General features: G+C 39.9%; 1 protein-coding gene and 1 long non-coding RNA gene across 3 annotated transcripts in view; one reads left to right on the forward strand and one right to left on the reverse strand.

The window, feature by feature from the left end:
• LOC145985027 (furin-like protease 1) overlaps positions 1-14,267 on the forward strand; it is an 844,450-nt gene that overhangs the window by 290,187 nt on the left and 539,996 nt on the right. The gene's annotated exons all lie outside the window — the stretch shown is intronic.
• Positions 1,781-2,756, reverse strand: LOC145985780 (uncharacterized). Its single transcript, XR_014441449.1, has 2 exons — positions 2,630-2,756; positions 1,781-1,904 (listed from the first exon to the last, which is right to left on the reverse strand). It is a non-coding gene; the product is annotated as an uncharacterized LOC145985780 (long non-coding RNA).

Here is a 14,267-nt window from a genome sequence, read left to right on the forward strand (position 1 = left end):
CCTGCGCGTCAAGTTCACGTCACTGGCTGAAAAGGATTTACGTGATGAGCCACTTAACCCCATGCAGTCTCCAGGATCCTCAGGTTACCCTCGGAAGGTCGTGGCGTCCAGGACATGAGAGTTTCAGCGCCTGGAGTCAAGGAAGAAGCGGATGTTGTGGATCGCGGCACCCGAAGAAGGGGATACCGTCGCGTCCAGCGGAAGACCAAGAGGAAGAAGACGAATCAAAATCCCCGCAGCGGAGTCGGAGACACATCATGATCGACATTCTCCAAACTGATGAATACCTACATACACTATCTAATTCAATTATTTAATTTAATATTTTTAATCGATTCAAGGAATGAAATCAGGAAGAAGATTCAAACGAATGATATTTGTTTTACTTCAAAGGAAAATTGTTTAGGTTTTACAAATTTTCTGTTTAATAAATTTAAAGTGTAAAAGCATGTGAGCAGTCTTAATTAAAAAATCTAATCGTGAAACATTATTACAATGTTGTAGTGAAAATGAATCATTAGAGGTCGTATTTATAGACACTAAAGCCCTGTGAAACAGACATCATAAATGGTGAATATAAACACCGAAAATAATCTATAAAATAAGAAAGCCACCATAATATGCTGTTAACTTGACTTTGTCAGTTATGTATGCACTTATCAATTTTTATAAATATTAGTATAGTAAATGTTCAGTGTTTGTTAAAATGTACTTGAATCGGGAGTACAGTGGCGAAGATTGTGTTCCAAAACTGGGGGAGGGGGAGCAAGAACAGTTTACTTTCCCTTGGTAGATAAGGTTTAGCATAAGGGGGAGGAAAATGGCAAAAAGTACGGGGCAACTGCCCCCCCCCCAACACACACCCCTAATCGCCGCCACTGTCGGGAGAAAGTTCTAGATAACGCCTAAAGGTCACTGGCACATAGTGTTACTTTCTGTAGCCTTTAATCCTTACCTCTTGATACCCTGGCGAGCTCCAACAGTATTCCGTCCCCGTTTTGTTGTACGTACGTACCTATATGTGTATGTGTAATATTTTTCTTATATTCTACATTTACAATGAATTAGTTATATTTATTGGTCTGTTTAAAATATTATTTTTAAACAGCCCATTTCCAAGTAATATTTTTAAATGTAATCACCTTGAACACAAGCATTCAAATTATTAGGAATTTAACTTATTTTCTTTACGTGTTAATATCACGCTGCAGAAATAACATAACACCCTGTAGTGTTAAATTACTGTCAGTCGCCAAGTGTAGACCCTGGGGATTACCTCCCGTGTCGCCGAATGCCCTAGAGGTAAATATCTCACCTAAGCAAAATTTCGGCGAAATGGTAATTCCCGTTTTGCCGAATTCCCTTTCGCCAAAAAATCCTAAGGCGAGGGAATTTTCCCTCTGCTGGGAAATTTCAGGAACTGAAGTGAAAAAAATATATCAACCTATTCAAAAACTCACTATACATTTTCATTGACGATGAAAGTCAATGTATACTAGTTTTAGATAATCGGATGTCAGAAACTAGTTGTAAATGCAAAGAATATTTTATTTACAGAATCATAAATACAGGATTTCCTTCATACAGAATTTTGCAAATGCAAATGCAAACAGTAACTTACAGAGTCCACAAACTGCGTGAGTCCTATAGCGCCAGTAGTCAATCTTGCCTTCAGTGTCTGGATCCGCTTGTACGAACGCATCAACCTCAACCTTCCGTCGATTCGGTCCGTAACCAGCTTCCATTATGGTAATTAACCCTTCATTCTCGCTTTGCAGCTCTTTCAAAAGAGTGATGAATTCGTAAACGTTCGGATGGTGTGTCTCCTCTTCAGCCCTGAATGCCATTCCTCCACATAATTCGTTGTTCTTTCCTCATCATTTTTGGAATGGTTCCACGTATCACTGGAAAATAAAATTATGTCTATATCAATGGAGAAAAATGGTGTACAGGGTGTCTCAAAAGTAATAGAGCAAACTGACACAGGTGAAAGTACACGATAACAGAAGCAAAAAAGTCTCAGTAAACATGAGTGTGCAAACGAGCCGTTTTCGAGATAATTGCGAATGTGTGGTTACAAGCCGCCACTGACTTCATTGTTTGTAATCGTCGTCCTAGTTGGTAAAATGCTAATAATGTGTGCGAATGCGTGGTTAAAAGCCGTCACTGATTGCATTTTGTAAACACCGAGTGCTTTACTCATTGCGAGTTCCGAGGTTTGCTATTTGTTTACAAAACAACATTTCCGAGAGGTGGCGTTGTAATCAAACAGCATGGATACAATCAGTACACAGTCTAATTGTACTGTGGGAGTCACGTCAGTTGTACTGCGTAGTGACTTACATTTTGACATTGACACTTAGCATTTTACCAACTAGGACGACGTTTATAAACAATGAAGTCAGTGGCGGTTTGTAATCACACATTCGCGATGATCTGGAAAACGGCTCGTTTGCAGAATCATGTTTACTGAGACTTTTTTGCTTCTATTATCGTGTACACCTGTGTCAGTTTGCCCTATTACTTATGAGACACCCTGTATACAATAGAAAATTAGTTTTAAGTAATCTTTATTCAATTATTTATAAACACTTAAAATCCTCGTAAATTGATATCGTTGTGTACTTACGAGGGGCACAATGCACATGTGTCGTCGACCCACATTTTCACCATGTACTTTGTAGTTTTGGAAATAATCCCTGTTGGGCACATCCGGAGCTTCATCTTGCAGGAAGAGGAACACGTCCTCTATATTGTCCACCGGGACGAGGGGTAGGGCTGCAGACCGCCGAATCCACAACCTGACCTTCTCATCTTCCTTGTAAAATGTTGCTAATCCCAATGCTTGAACATTCCTCCATATAGCTACACTGAGTAAAGTGGAACAGGCATCTTTGGATGATACAATGCACTGGCTGTCACCAATAACAATGCATCCCTCGCAATCTCCTTCATGTAAATAATAATAATAAAAAAAGGAATTGATAAGTCTTTGCAAACCGAAAACAATATTAATTTCTTAATTTCAAAGTACAGATTATAATTGTTTTCCCCAATCAGAGCACACTTTAACACATACGGCGAAAAACCGAATAACTAACAAATAATCATTCTGCAATATGAATAATACAAAAATTACCTGTAAATCTTGGAAACGAGTTCCAAGGAAACGTGTTCATGCACTCTCTTTTTCATTCCGTCGACGATCTGTCGAGCTGCAATTCTCGCTACTTCCGGTTCGTGTGTATGTGTTCCAGGTTCAGACACAAATGTTTCATTGTGAAAAATAACTGATGCCTTACAACCACTCCTACACTTCCAATAAGATCTGACCTCCACTCCTTTACAAGATACACGAATCCTTCGTATACCACAAGTTTGCCGCCACGTTTAGAACTTATAAAGGACCCGAAATTTCCCTGTGGTGGGAAAGTTTCTTTCTTCGAAAATATTCCCCTTTCGCCGAAAATTTTAGTTACATGTGAAGAAATCTGATATAATGCGGCTCTGGGCCATTCGGCGAAATAGGAAGACACGGACTGGCTGGATACACCTTACTCGCATGCACTATCATACCCTGATCTAACAAGAAAAAGCGGGAAAATGGAGAGAGAGAGAGAGAGAGAGAGAGATGTCTGAAAAGAGAAAGTCCTTGATATTTTGAATCCATTTCTTTCCTGTCAGAATCGTAGCTAAAATGCATCACGATTATTAAGTTACCAACGAGCTCCTCTTGCCGCTTCATCCGCTCATTTAATTGGTTTTCAGTTAATTTAAAATCCTTGCAAGTCTTCTCCCCCGCCCCCTTCTTCGGAGAGACGGGGAGGAGGGGTTTATAAGAGATCTCTCTGAGAACGAATTCGAAAAGCTTATAACCAGCTCTCCGTCGAATTAGATGCATTAATTTATCTGAAGGAGTATGATGATGAGATGTTACGAACATTTCCGTTTCTGTCTTTCATCATATTTTCATCTTCCCATCTTTTTCCCCCCTTCGTTCGCTTTGGTTCCAGAAGAACTCTGATATAAACTTGAAATGTTCAGACTTCAAACTTTAATTGTGGATATTGGAACACTGCAGAGATATTAGGATGTACTTTAATTAGTGAGAATCCCAAGCCCATTGATGGGGACAAAGAAACCGCTGGTTTTTCTTTGCCATTTAACGTCACATTATATTAATTACCACCATATGCATACATGATGACCATGGAGTGAAGATTGGGCCAGACCTTATGAATTAGAACAATTTAGAATTACATAGTTGCTCGGCCATTAGAAAAAGATTTCTTTGTGTGTGTATCTGTAATTTCACGATTTCATCTTTCTGCCTGCTGTAAGCATGAAGTCATTGTAAACAAGTACACGTGGCTTGTGAGAAATTCCATTCGTTATTCCAATGGCAGCTGTGCATGAGTCTTGTGCGCGTAGGAATATGGTGAATGGGATAAGCCATACCACTCAGTGGAGCTACTACATACATAGGAGAGTCTAAAACTAACCTTTATATATTTTTAATTAACAGAATACGTGCAATAGGATTGAAAACACTTCATCACTTTTCAACATAGTTTCTACCACGTTCAATGCAGGTGTTTCACTAATGCCAGGATTCTAAGAGGAAAAAAATCTTCTGACTGACTGGGTAAGCTCTCCTGCGTAACCACGGAACTTCTTGCTACGTAGTGCCTCTTTAAGGGAGTCCAGACACATGATAACCACCCGGTGCTAGGTCCGGTGAATATGCAAGATGTGGTAGAAGCTCCAAACGAAGTTCCGCAATTTTTCATGAGCTGTCTGTGACCTCGCCTTATCTTGCTGCAAGAATACACCAGAACCGAACAAACGGCAAAGTTTTTTAACAGATTTCAGATTTCAAGTTGTTCTCAAGCAGATCACAATACGGTTCACTGTTAACTCATAAACCTGCTGAAGCGACACACAGGAATCTCCATACTGCGTCTTCATCCTCCGACGAGTGTATGTTGTTTTGTGTACTCTCACTACCGAAAAACAGGATTTCCTGCGGTACATGTCTCCAAAGGAGCGACCATCTTGATGTAGTCCCTGACTTTCCCATCAGACCAAGCGTGCTGATATATACAACAGAAAACTATCTATATACATATATATCTGCTAATTATATATGTGATGTAGAACTATCTACTACATTATTATGAATTTCTATTGCTATATTAAGGTTACTTTTTGACTCTGCCTCGTAGTTGAACCTTGTTTATTACGAGTTGTATAGCTAGGACCAATGTCCAATATAATCTACATTTATGGTCCAGATAAGCCCAGGACTATCAAGTAGGCAAGGTACTATTTATCAGAAGTAACGTAATTTTGTTTACATTAACTTCGTTCTTGCAGTGGATGGAGAATAACTTTTATCAAGTCTGCTTTAGAGATGCCGCGATGTATGTTCGGGTTTCGTTTATATATGTTTGGCTCTCTCGAGTCTCTGTTCTCTACAACTCTATCTCTTTCTTTTATTTCTCTCCCCGTATATTTCCCTCTGTTTCTTTTTAAACACACTCTTCGACAGCGTAGTGCTAACGCTGTCACATTGTAATCAAGGTGTCCCCAGTTAGATACCTAGTGAAACCACATTGCCCACGGCTACGGATCCCACTTTAAACTGTACGTGTAATCCCGAGTCTCGATTAGCCTACCTGAACTTAAAGTACTATTTTACGGTGACCCGTAAACATTACGTCATACGAGTTACAATATATATGTAATGTATATATGTATATGTATGTATATATTCTTCTTTCTCCCATAGTTACGACCCACGTTCAACAAATGCCTCCACCAAGACAATGGGGGAGGGGAAGAAAGCAACGAAACAGATAGCTTAAGAGGAAGAAAATCCTGTCAACGTCACTGCTTTGTTCCTGTATCCATGGAAATTTAATGGAGGGACTCCCACCGTTCTATAGCGGAGGGAGGGGGAAGGAGATTTTCATTATCAGCTCCATTATCCCGCTTTCTTCGCAGCAACTGGATGAAATTTGGGATCCATTCGGAATCTTTTCAACGTGTAAATTATTTTTTCATGTGAAATCGGTCATTCCGAAAGAAAATAATTTTTTGACTACTTAGATTTCTAGTACTTAGAACGGCTAGCTTCGAAATGACTTCAAGTTTTCAGAATTACAGTTCAATTACAATCTAAATAAGCACTTAATTGTCACAGGAGATGTTGGAAATGCTGTCCTCGTGCATCCACACATTTCTGGCATATTTGTAGGAAATTTATGGGCTGATCCCGGAAATTTGTTTTAAATTTTATGCAATAATAGGCTAAAGATTTGCTCTAAAATGCCCTTTTTTGTTCCTTGGCCAGATAATGTAGGCGTTGACGTTTAAAAACCGTCTGGTGCCATTTCTGAGTGGAATTCATATTTCATAGTGTTCTTTTGTGCCTTTTTAGTTCTTCTCACGAAGATAACTGGTTTTTCAGTGCCTAATTGGTGAAAATGATGAAAAGGTGTTCATCACGTTTAGTGCCTATTTTGTATTTTGTGCCCTTATTTATCTTCCCTTACTTTCCTAATAACGATGTGACTACGGGTGGTGGAAATAATACAGGACACTGAAAGGTATCATAAACAAATTATGAAATATTTTGAAAACAGTCAATAATTAAGTTTGTGAGAATTCTTTAAGTGTATAATGATGAAAACTTTTTTGTTTTCTTAATCGCAGAGACTTTATTTCTAAAATAAAATATAGCAGACAAATTATTTCGTGGTCTCGAGCACCACAGGCTCATTTAAGTTGACGCCACTGGCAGTGTCCCTTACTTTTGTTTCACTAAACTCCAATAATTTCTTTACACTGAGTGTACTTCTTCTGGCTTCATGGCAACACTGGTTGTTAATTTTGGAAGGGGACAGATCTTACTCTCAGAGATGCCAATTTTTAATGTAAATGGCCTACTATGTTATGATAATTATTGCAAATTCATGCATGCAACAAATACTGTTACAGTCGTTAAAGTATCAATTAAAATTACAATCAAAATAAGCATGTACCTTGTCTCAGGAAATGCTGGAAATGGTGTCATCCACACATTTCTGGCATATTTTCAGGAAATTTCGATTTACACGCAACAGTTTAGCTTCTGAAATTGCTTCAGTTTCTCTCCTGATATACTCCTTCAGTTCTTCTAATTTCTAATGTGTGGGGATTTGTTGCATAGATTTTATTTTTCAATGTCCCCCATAGATAAAAACCACATACAGTGAGATCAGGGGACAGTGGGGGCCACAACCCTTTGCTAATGGCCCTGTTTCAAAAGTTTTCTGAATGAAATCCAACGACTCCAGCTGCGTGTGAGGTGGCAGAGTCTTGTTGGAAAAACTGTGACTGACATTCAATGTCAGTTGTTCGAAGAATGATGTGAGTATGTCATCCCTGTATCTCTGTGCATTAATGGTATAAAATATGGGCCCTATAAATCTGAATGCATTTACTGCGCACCAAACACCGATTTTCTGATCATGCAAAGGAGTTTCGTGTATAAAAACGGGTTTATATGAGTTACAATACCATTTATTCTGGGACGCAATATGGCCCCGTAAATGGAACCATGCTTCGTCAGAGAGAAATATGAAACGTGTATGTCTGCGGTGTGTTTTTATCACTTCAAAACAAAGCTTGTTGATTTTAATACACGGTCCCTTACAATATTTTCTGTGGGTACAGACGGTAGGACGTCTGACTGCCACGCGATAGCCTCCTTAAGAGTCTCTGGGGCTCACCTAGCATGTAATCAATGGGTAACTGCGTACAGGCAGCCGGAGCATGCTGTTGATTACACCACCTTTACTCGCGCCTCCACACAATACACGTGCCTTCACGGCACGGTTAGTGCACAGATATTTTCATTCGACATTTTGTTTACATCCTGTGGGACAGAATTGCACTTGTTCATATGCTTTATTCGCAACCTCACTTTAATCGCGTGATTTCCTTGCGAGGTGGAGAACAACAATGAAAAATTACCTTCGGAATATTCCGGGCGAAATGTGAGGTATTGTTGAAGTAGATGGACGCCATGTTCGAGATCAGTCGGCGTAGATGTTCATTTGTTTGCGACATGAAAGGGGAGGGTACGTGGCGTATTTCAAACGAATATATGACGGTCATTGTTCGATCTTCATGTTCCCCATCGGAGACTTTTGCCGAAGGTGATGTAGTACTGGGAACTCCCGCCGGAGGGCGTTACGGTGATGTATCTGACAAAGAATGGCCAAACAGATCTCCCACTAGGATATATAACTATGTCATTATCACGAAGAATTATCGGTTTGTTCAGGTGTGTCTGTCTGACCTAATAAATTGCAGGTTGACCCACAGAAAGCTCTGTATATGTGGGTCACCTCGTTAACCTAGCAACGATCTTTTTCCGTTTGGTTTTATCTTTCGTTCCCGAGTCTGTGCAGAATTTAAAAGTACAGGGTGGGCCAAAAGTCAGGTGACAGCATTGTCATAGGAAAGGCTGGTGTGTTGGAGGTCCACTTTGGCTACATATGATGTTTGGGGGGAGGGGCAAACCCAAGGACACATGTGACCACCCCGGGCGCCATCTTGGAATCCGCCATCTTGAACTCAACTTAGGTTTCTTAAATGGAACCATAGGCATGTGGCATATCATTTCCAATTGTTTTTTCGTCAGGAGTTCAATGCTGCAAACCGTTTTGTCCTATCGTGACCCTTTTCCTAATTATGGCCTGTTTTATCTATGCAGGTATCCCCGACTGAATAATGGTGCTGACGACCGAAGAACGTGTGGAGATCATCCTCATGTGTGGAAATCGGAGCTCGCGTGTGGTGGCTGCAGAGTTTAATGCATTAAACCCCGATAGGGAGCCCATTTCCTACAATGATGTGGCCAAACTCATCAGCAGATTCTGAAATACGGGATCTGTGGCCGATAAAGCACGCAGTAGTCGCCCGAAAACGTCAACAGATGAGGCAACCACTGTCGCTGCCCTCGCATCCTTCTCCAAAAGCCCCCAACGTAGCACCAGACGTATCGCCCTTGAATCTGGAGTTAGCCGAAGGTCCATTCGGAGGATACTTGCCGTTAACAAGTGGCACCCATACAAAATTCAGATGCACCAGCATCTGACAGAGGGCGATCCTGGTCGTCGGGTACAGTTTGCCGAATGGGCGACGGAGGAACTGGAGACCAACCCGGATCTCCCCTTGCAAGTGTTGTTCTCCGATGAGGCACTTTTTTACGTAAAAGGCGAAGTGAACAAGCAAAACCACCGTTACTGGAGTGACAACAACCCACACTGGATTGATGCATCGGGGATCGTTGGTTCCGAGAAGATTATGGTATGGTGTGGTATTTTTGGCACGATGAACATTGGCCCATTTTTCATCTTCCGCACGCTGAACGCCGACCACTACCAACGACTGCTGGATGAGGAGATTTTTCCATCGGTTTTGTCGGAGGACGGTTCGTACCCAACGTTCTTCCAGCAGGATGGAGCTCCTCCCCACTACGGACATTGTGTACGGGACTACCTGGACCAGCAGTTCACTGGGAAGTGGATCGGTCGTCGGGGACCGGTAGAATGGCCCCCACGGTCACTGGACCTCACGCCTCTCGACTTCTACCTGTGGGACCGCCACAAGGCCATGGTTTACGCCGTGAAAATCCAGAATTTACAGCATCTGGTGCAGCGGATTGTGAATGCCTGTGCTGCTGTGCGTCGAGAGACATTGCTGGCTGTGCATGAGGACTGGAGGAGGCGTGTGGCACAAACCATTGTGCACGAGGGTGGTCATTTCAAGCATGTGTTGTGAGGAGACACAAAGAAGGAAAGACAGGCCATAATTATGAAAAGGTTCACGATAGGACAAAACGGTTTGCGGCATTGAACTCCTGACGAAAAAACAATTGGAAATCATATGTCACATGCCTATGTTTCCATTTAAGAAACCTAAGTTCCATTCAAGACGTCGGATTCCAAGATGGCGCCCGGGGTGGTAACATGTGTCCTTGGGTTGGCCCTACCCCTCAAACATCATATGTGGCCAAAGTGGACCTCCAACACACCAGCCTTTCCTATGACAATGCTGTCACCTGACTTTTGGCCCACCCTGTACATTTTTAACATTCGGTTGTTGCTCTTGTAATAAATACAATTCGCGCTATTATATTGAAGTGCAATGATATCTGCGTTTTCGAAAAATATGAGAACTATGGTTCCCCGTAGCTTTACATTTGACACTACGTAGTGCCTCTGCTTCCAGGACACATACATCAGTAGTGGTCTCATGCAGGAAGAAAATTTATCACTCTTTATTTTTGAGGCATCTCCTGAACTTCTTGCTTTGTGACTGTAGTACCACTCGTATTATCTTGCAATCCATTAATTTTAAATAATTGCGCAACCTTCACACACAATGCAGGGGTGCCCATCCCCCCCCCCAAGGCCAATGGCGGAATCCCCCCTGTAACGAACCTGAGAGTTTAAGGTTTTATATTTGTAAGAAGTTATGATTTATAAAATGTTTGTTACTTCAAATAATGTGCAAGTTGTCACAGACAACTATAGTTAGATTGATACAGTTGTGTTTGGAACTTGTATATATGTTTATAAATACGTCTTAATCTGTTCGTTTTGACGTCACTTTCTCATCTCAGCAGAGGAAGTGAACCCACCTGAATGTTTTTCACCTGACGACAGACTCAGTTAAAAAACAGGTGAAGGTGAGAAATCAACAGAAACGTGGTAACGGTTAATGGAATGCCCGAATAGTGTAATTGGTAATTATTTTCGTTTCATTCTGGCTATACTCGGAAATAATAATTAAGTACAGAAACTTTCGTGTATTTACGTTTGTTTTGTCCAACGTTAATTCTATATGCAAGTGTATTTAGTGATTGTGATGTGATTTAATATGCTATAGAATTGTTCCTCTTCAGGCAGAAACGTAAGCGAATCTGTACCTTGCTTGTAAGTCCACATACGATAGGAAATATAAGTGATATAAAACTGCGTTTAACTTTGAATACTGTATTGTGATTCTTTTCTACCCAGCAAGCTTTGATGATTTGCAAAGATTCTCATGTTCCCGACTAAAGGAGTAGCGGACTAACTTTCTGACGACTGGTGTACAACAAGGGGGACGTTGCACCCCCAAATCTCGTCATGCGTCCCCCAAATCATGTGGTAATCTACATGAAGTAATTACGATAGCGTGTCTACTGAAAGTAACGTTTTCTTAAGCTTTATTGAACAAGATACTTGATCTGCCCGTCCTCCTTAAACAGATGTTTTCATCCCCCAGCTAGACCGTGGATGCATTACCCCTCAAAATATTTTGGTGAATTCATAATAATTCATTTTATTATAATACAATAACATGTTAAACTGTCCATATTTGTTAATTGTTCAAGTTTTCGAAATAACGGAAAGCTAGCAATCTCAAGTGTCATAATTATATAAGTATGTATTTAAACATTGTTTGTGGTTGGAGAACAAGATTTCAATAACCCACAATTTGCGTATTTAACACAAAGTCTTAAACAACTTAAGATCGAAAATTACAGAACCCTAGCTAGAAATTCCTAAGGCCGGGACGAGAATATAATAAGGTGCCTCCTTCAAAGAACTCACCTCCTCTGCTTGGGGTAATTTTGTTAGTAATCCATAACAATAATTACATGGATTTCATCTTAAGTGCAAATTCCACTTGCTAAAGCAAAATTACCCTCCAACAATAAGTTAGAAATGCGAATTTGACACTATTTATTTTCTTGTTTTATCAAGTAAGGTGCAAGGCTTTACTATGAAGTACACAATTAGTACAACTATTGCAGCATAGCCTACAGGGAATCAATAATAGAATAATATTGCTAAGAGAACCATATGTTATCAAACTGACTCACCTGCTTTAAATTAAGCAGTATACCGACACTAAACATATTTTAAGAAATCATATTATTAATAAACATCGAGAATATTGTTTATGTCTTGTAATGCAGCTACAGTATTATTCTTCACAATCGTCTCATTAAAATGCCAGGCACACATCTTTGTAACGCAAGAAAATTTTTATATCCATTTCTTTGCAGGCTTGCAAGAATATTAATTTAATGGGACTTCAATACTTTCATAGGACCCCTTGATATTTACTCTTTTCCTGCTTCTCTTTTCCCATGTTCGGCGCCGAAACGTGCACATACCATATCGCTAAATATAGTCCCCCAAATATAATGTTCGAACCCTAAAGAAGTCTTCTTTCTTTCCTTGAGAATCTAAGATTTTACACTTTATTAAGAGCTCCATATCTCCATATTTAATATTCAATCCTTCAACCTAGATATTATTCCCTCCAAAAGGAAAAAATCTCCAAACCACATTTTCTGCTACAATCTCAGACGTAATATTAATACACAACAGTTGGATATCCCCCCAAATTTAATGTTCAGCCCCGCGCTAACTAAAATTCCTACGATAATCTAAGATTTAACAATGATATTCAATAGTCGGATATTGCCCCACCCCTCCCCCAACGTTTAATCCTCAATCCCCCACCAGAATACACGTCTTGATTTAAGACCCAATGTGTAAGAGTTGGATATCCCCTTCCTTAATAATAATATTACCCGTTACAATTTCCTTGGCAGTCTAGAATTTGCTCTTTCTGTAACAGCAATGGATAGTTAATAACGTAATTCAACTTTTGCCTAATGCCGTACTGTTTCACATCAAATTTCCATCACAAAAAATCGCCCCCCCCCCCAAAAAATTGCTTGGACATAACGTGAGTTCAAAAACCCACGTATGGGCATCATCGCTACCTCTAAATACTTCATTTTCTTCATCTAATGAATTGAATATGGTATACCTAAGGTGTAAACGTCTTTACATTTATTTTCGAAATAATATATAAATGTTGAATTTTATATTACATTGGAAAAAATCCCCCCAAAAAATTTCGATGGGGCAATCTGTGCTACAATGATCTCCCCCCCCCCCCCCCCAGCCCCGTGGGCATCCCTGACACACAAGGTGGTTCAAAAGTCTGGACCACAGGACAACTCCGTTATTATAGTGCACATAGCGAAAAAAATGTACGTAGGGAAAAGTTGTTGGAGGTGTTTCAATCTAAAGTGCTTGAATTTTATAAAAGGCAAAGTAGGCCACTTGTTACGTACCCAATGAGCATGATGTGCGTGAGTGATTACGAATGCTAATGAGAGATGGCAGCACAAGACGTGCAAGATAGAAGATTGCTGTAATATACACGAATGACAGTGTAAATTAACGCCAAAGTAAATTAGAAAGATGAACAATAATAGAATACGATATAATATAATAAAGAATATATAGAAAGATAATAAATTTTAAAAAATACTTGTGAAATAAAACACGTACTCATATGTAAATAGATAAGAAGTTTAAAGAAGTGAAAGTACCGATATAAATTTGCGTCTAACAAATATTAAATTGTTTTATAATAGAATACGGTATAAGATAATACATTTATAAAAATAATTGTGAAATGAAACATGTACTCATATGTAAAGAGATACGAAGTTAAAAGAAGTGAAAGTACCGATATAAATTTGGGTCTCCTAACAAATATTGGATTTGTTGGATTACTACGATCCCCTTTGTGGAAGTTTTGATTACACCAGTGGCGGCGCGTTCCAGTCGTGACCCACAGCACCTTTTGACTGCGCGTCACATTCGCAGCACCGACTTGGCTGCGCGTTTCAATCGTTTGGCACAAAGTCTACACTTTGTGTCGTATTTACCAGTGGCGGCGCGTTCCAGCCGACGCCCCAAGGGAGAAGATTAGGATAATACACAAAGCTCGAGAGAAGAGAGTGGGATAAAGGATAAAATAATTCCTTAAACCGGCGGCGAAGACATAAATCCTCCAGCACAAACTCGTAACACTCTAGAATTTGGTGTTAGTGAGGAAAAAGTGAGGTGTTATAAGCTTACGAGAATCGAACTTGGTGAATGCATAAGAATCAAAGTCCAGATGAAGGTCCAGATCCAGAAGGAAGTCCGAGAAGTAAGTCCAAGCCCGTATCCAGAAGGAAGTCTGCAGAAGTGTATAATGGGAGAATAAACGATCAATTATGAATGTGAAAGTGACAGCAAACAAATAAGAACTGGAATCAAGAAGAGAGTAATTGATTTTATGTAAAATTTCGATTACTTCTATATGAATATATTCTCATGTAGTCTCAACTATATCTCGTTAATGTAAAG

This window comes from Lepisma saccharinum, chromosome 3, assembly GCF_977018435.1.
Source record: "Lepisma saccharinum chromosome 3, izLepSacc3.1, whole genome shotgun sequence".
NCBI classification, from domain to species: domain Eukaryota; kingdom Metazoa; phylum Arthropoda; class Insecta; order Zygentoma; family Lepismatidae; genus Lepisma; species Lepisma saccharinum.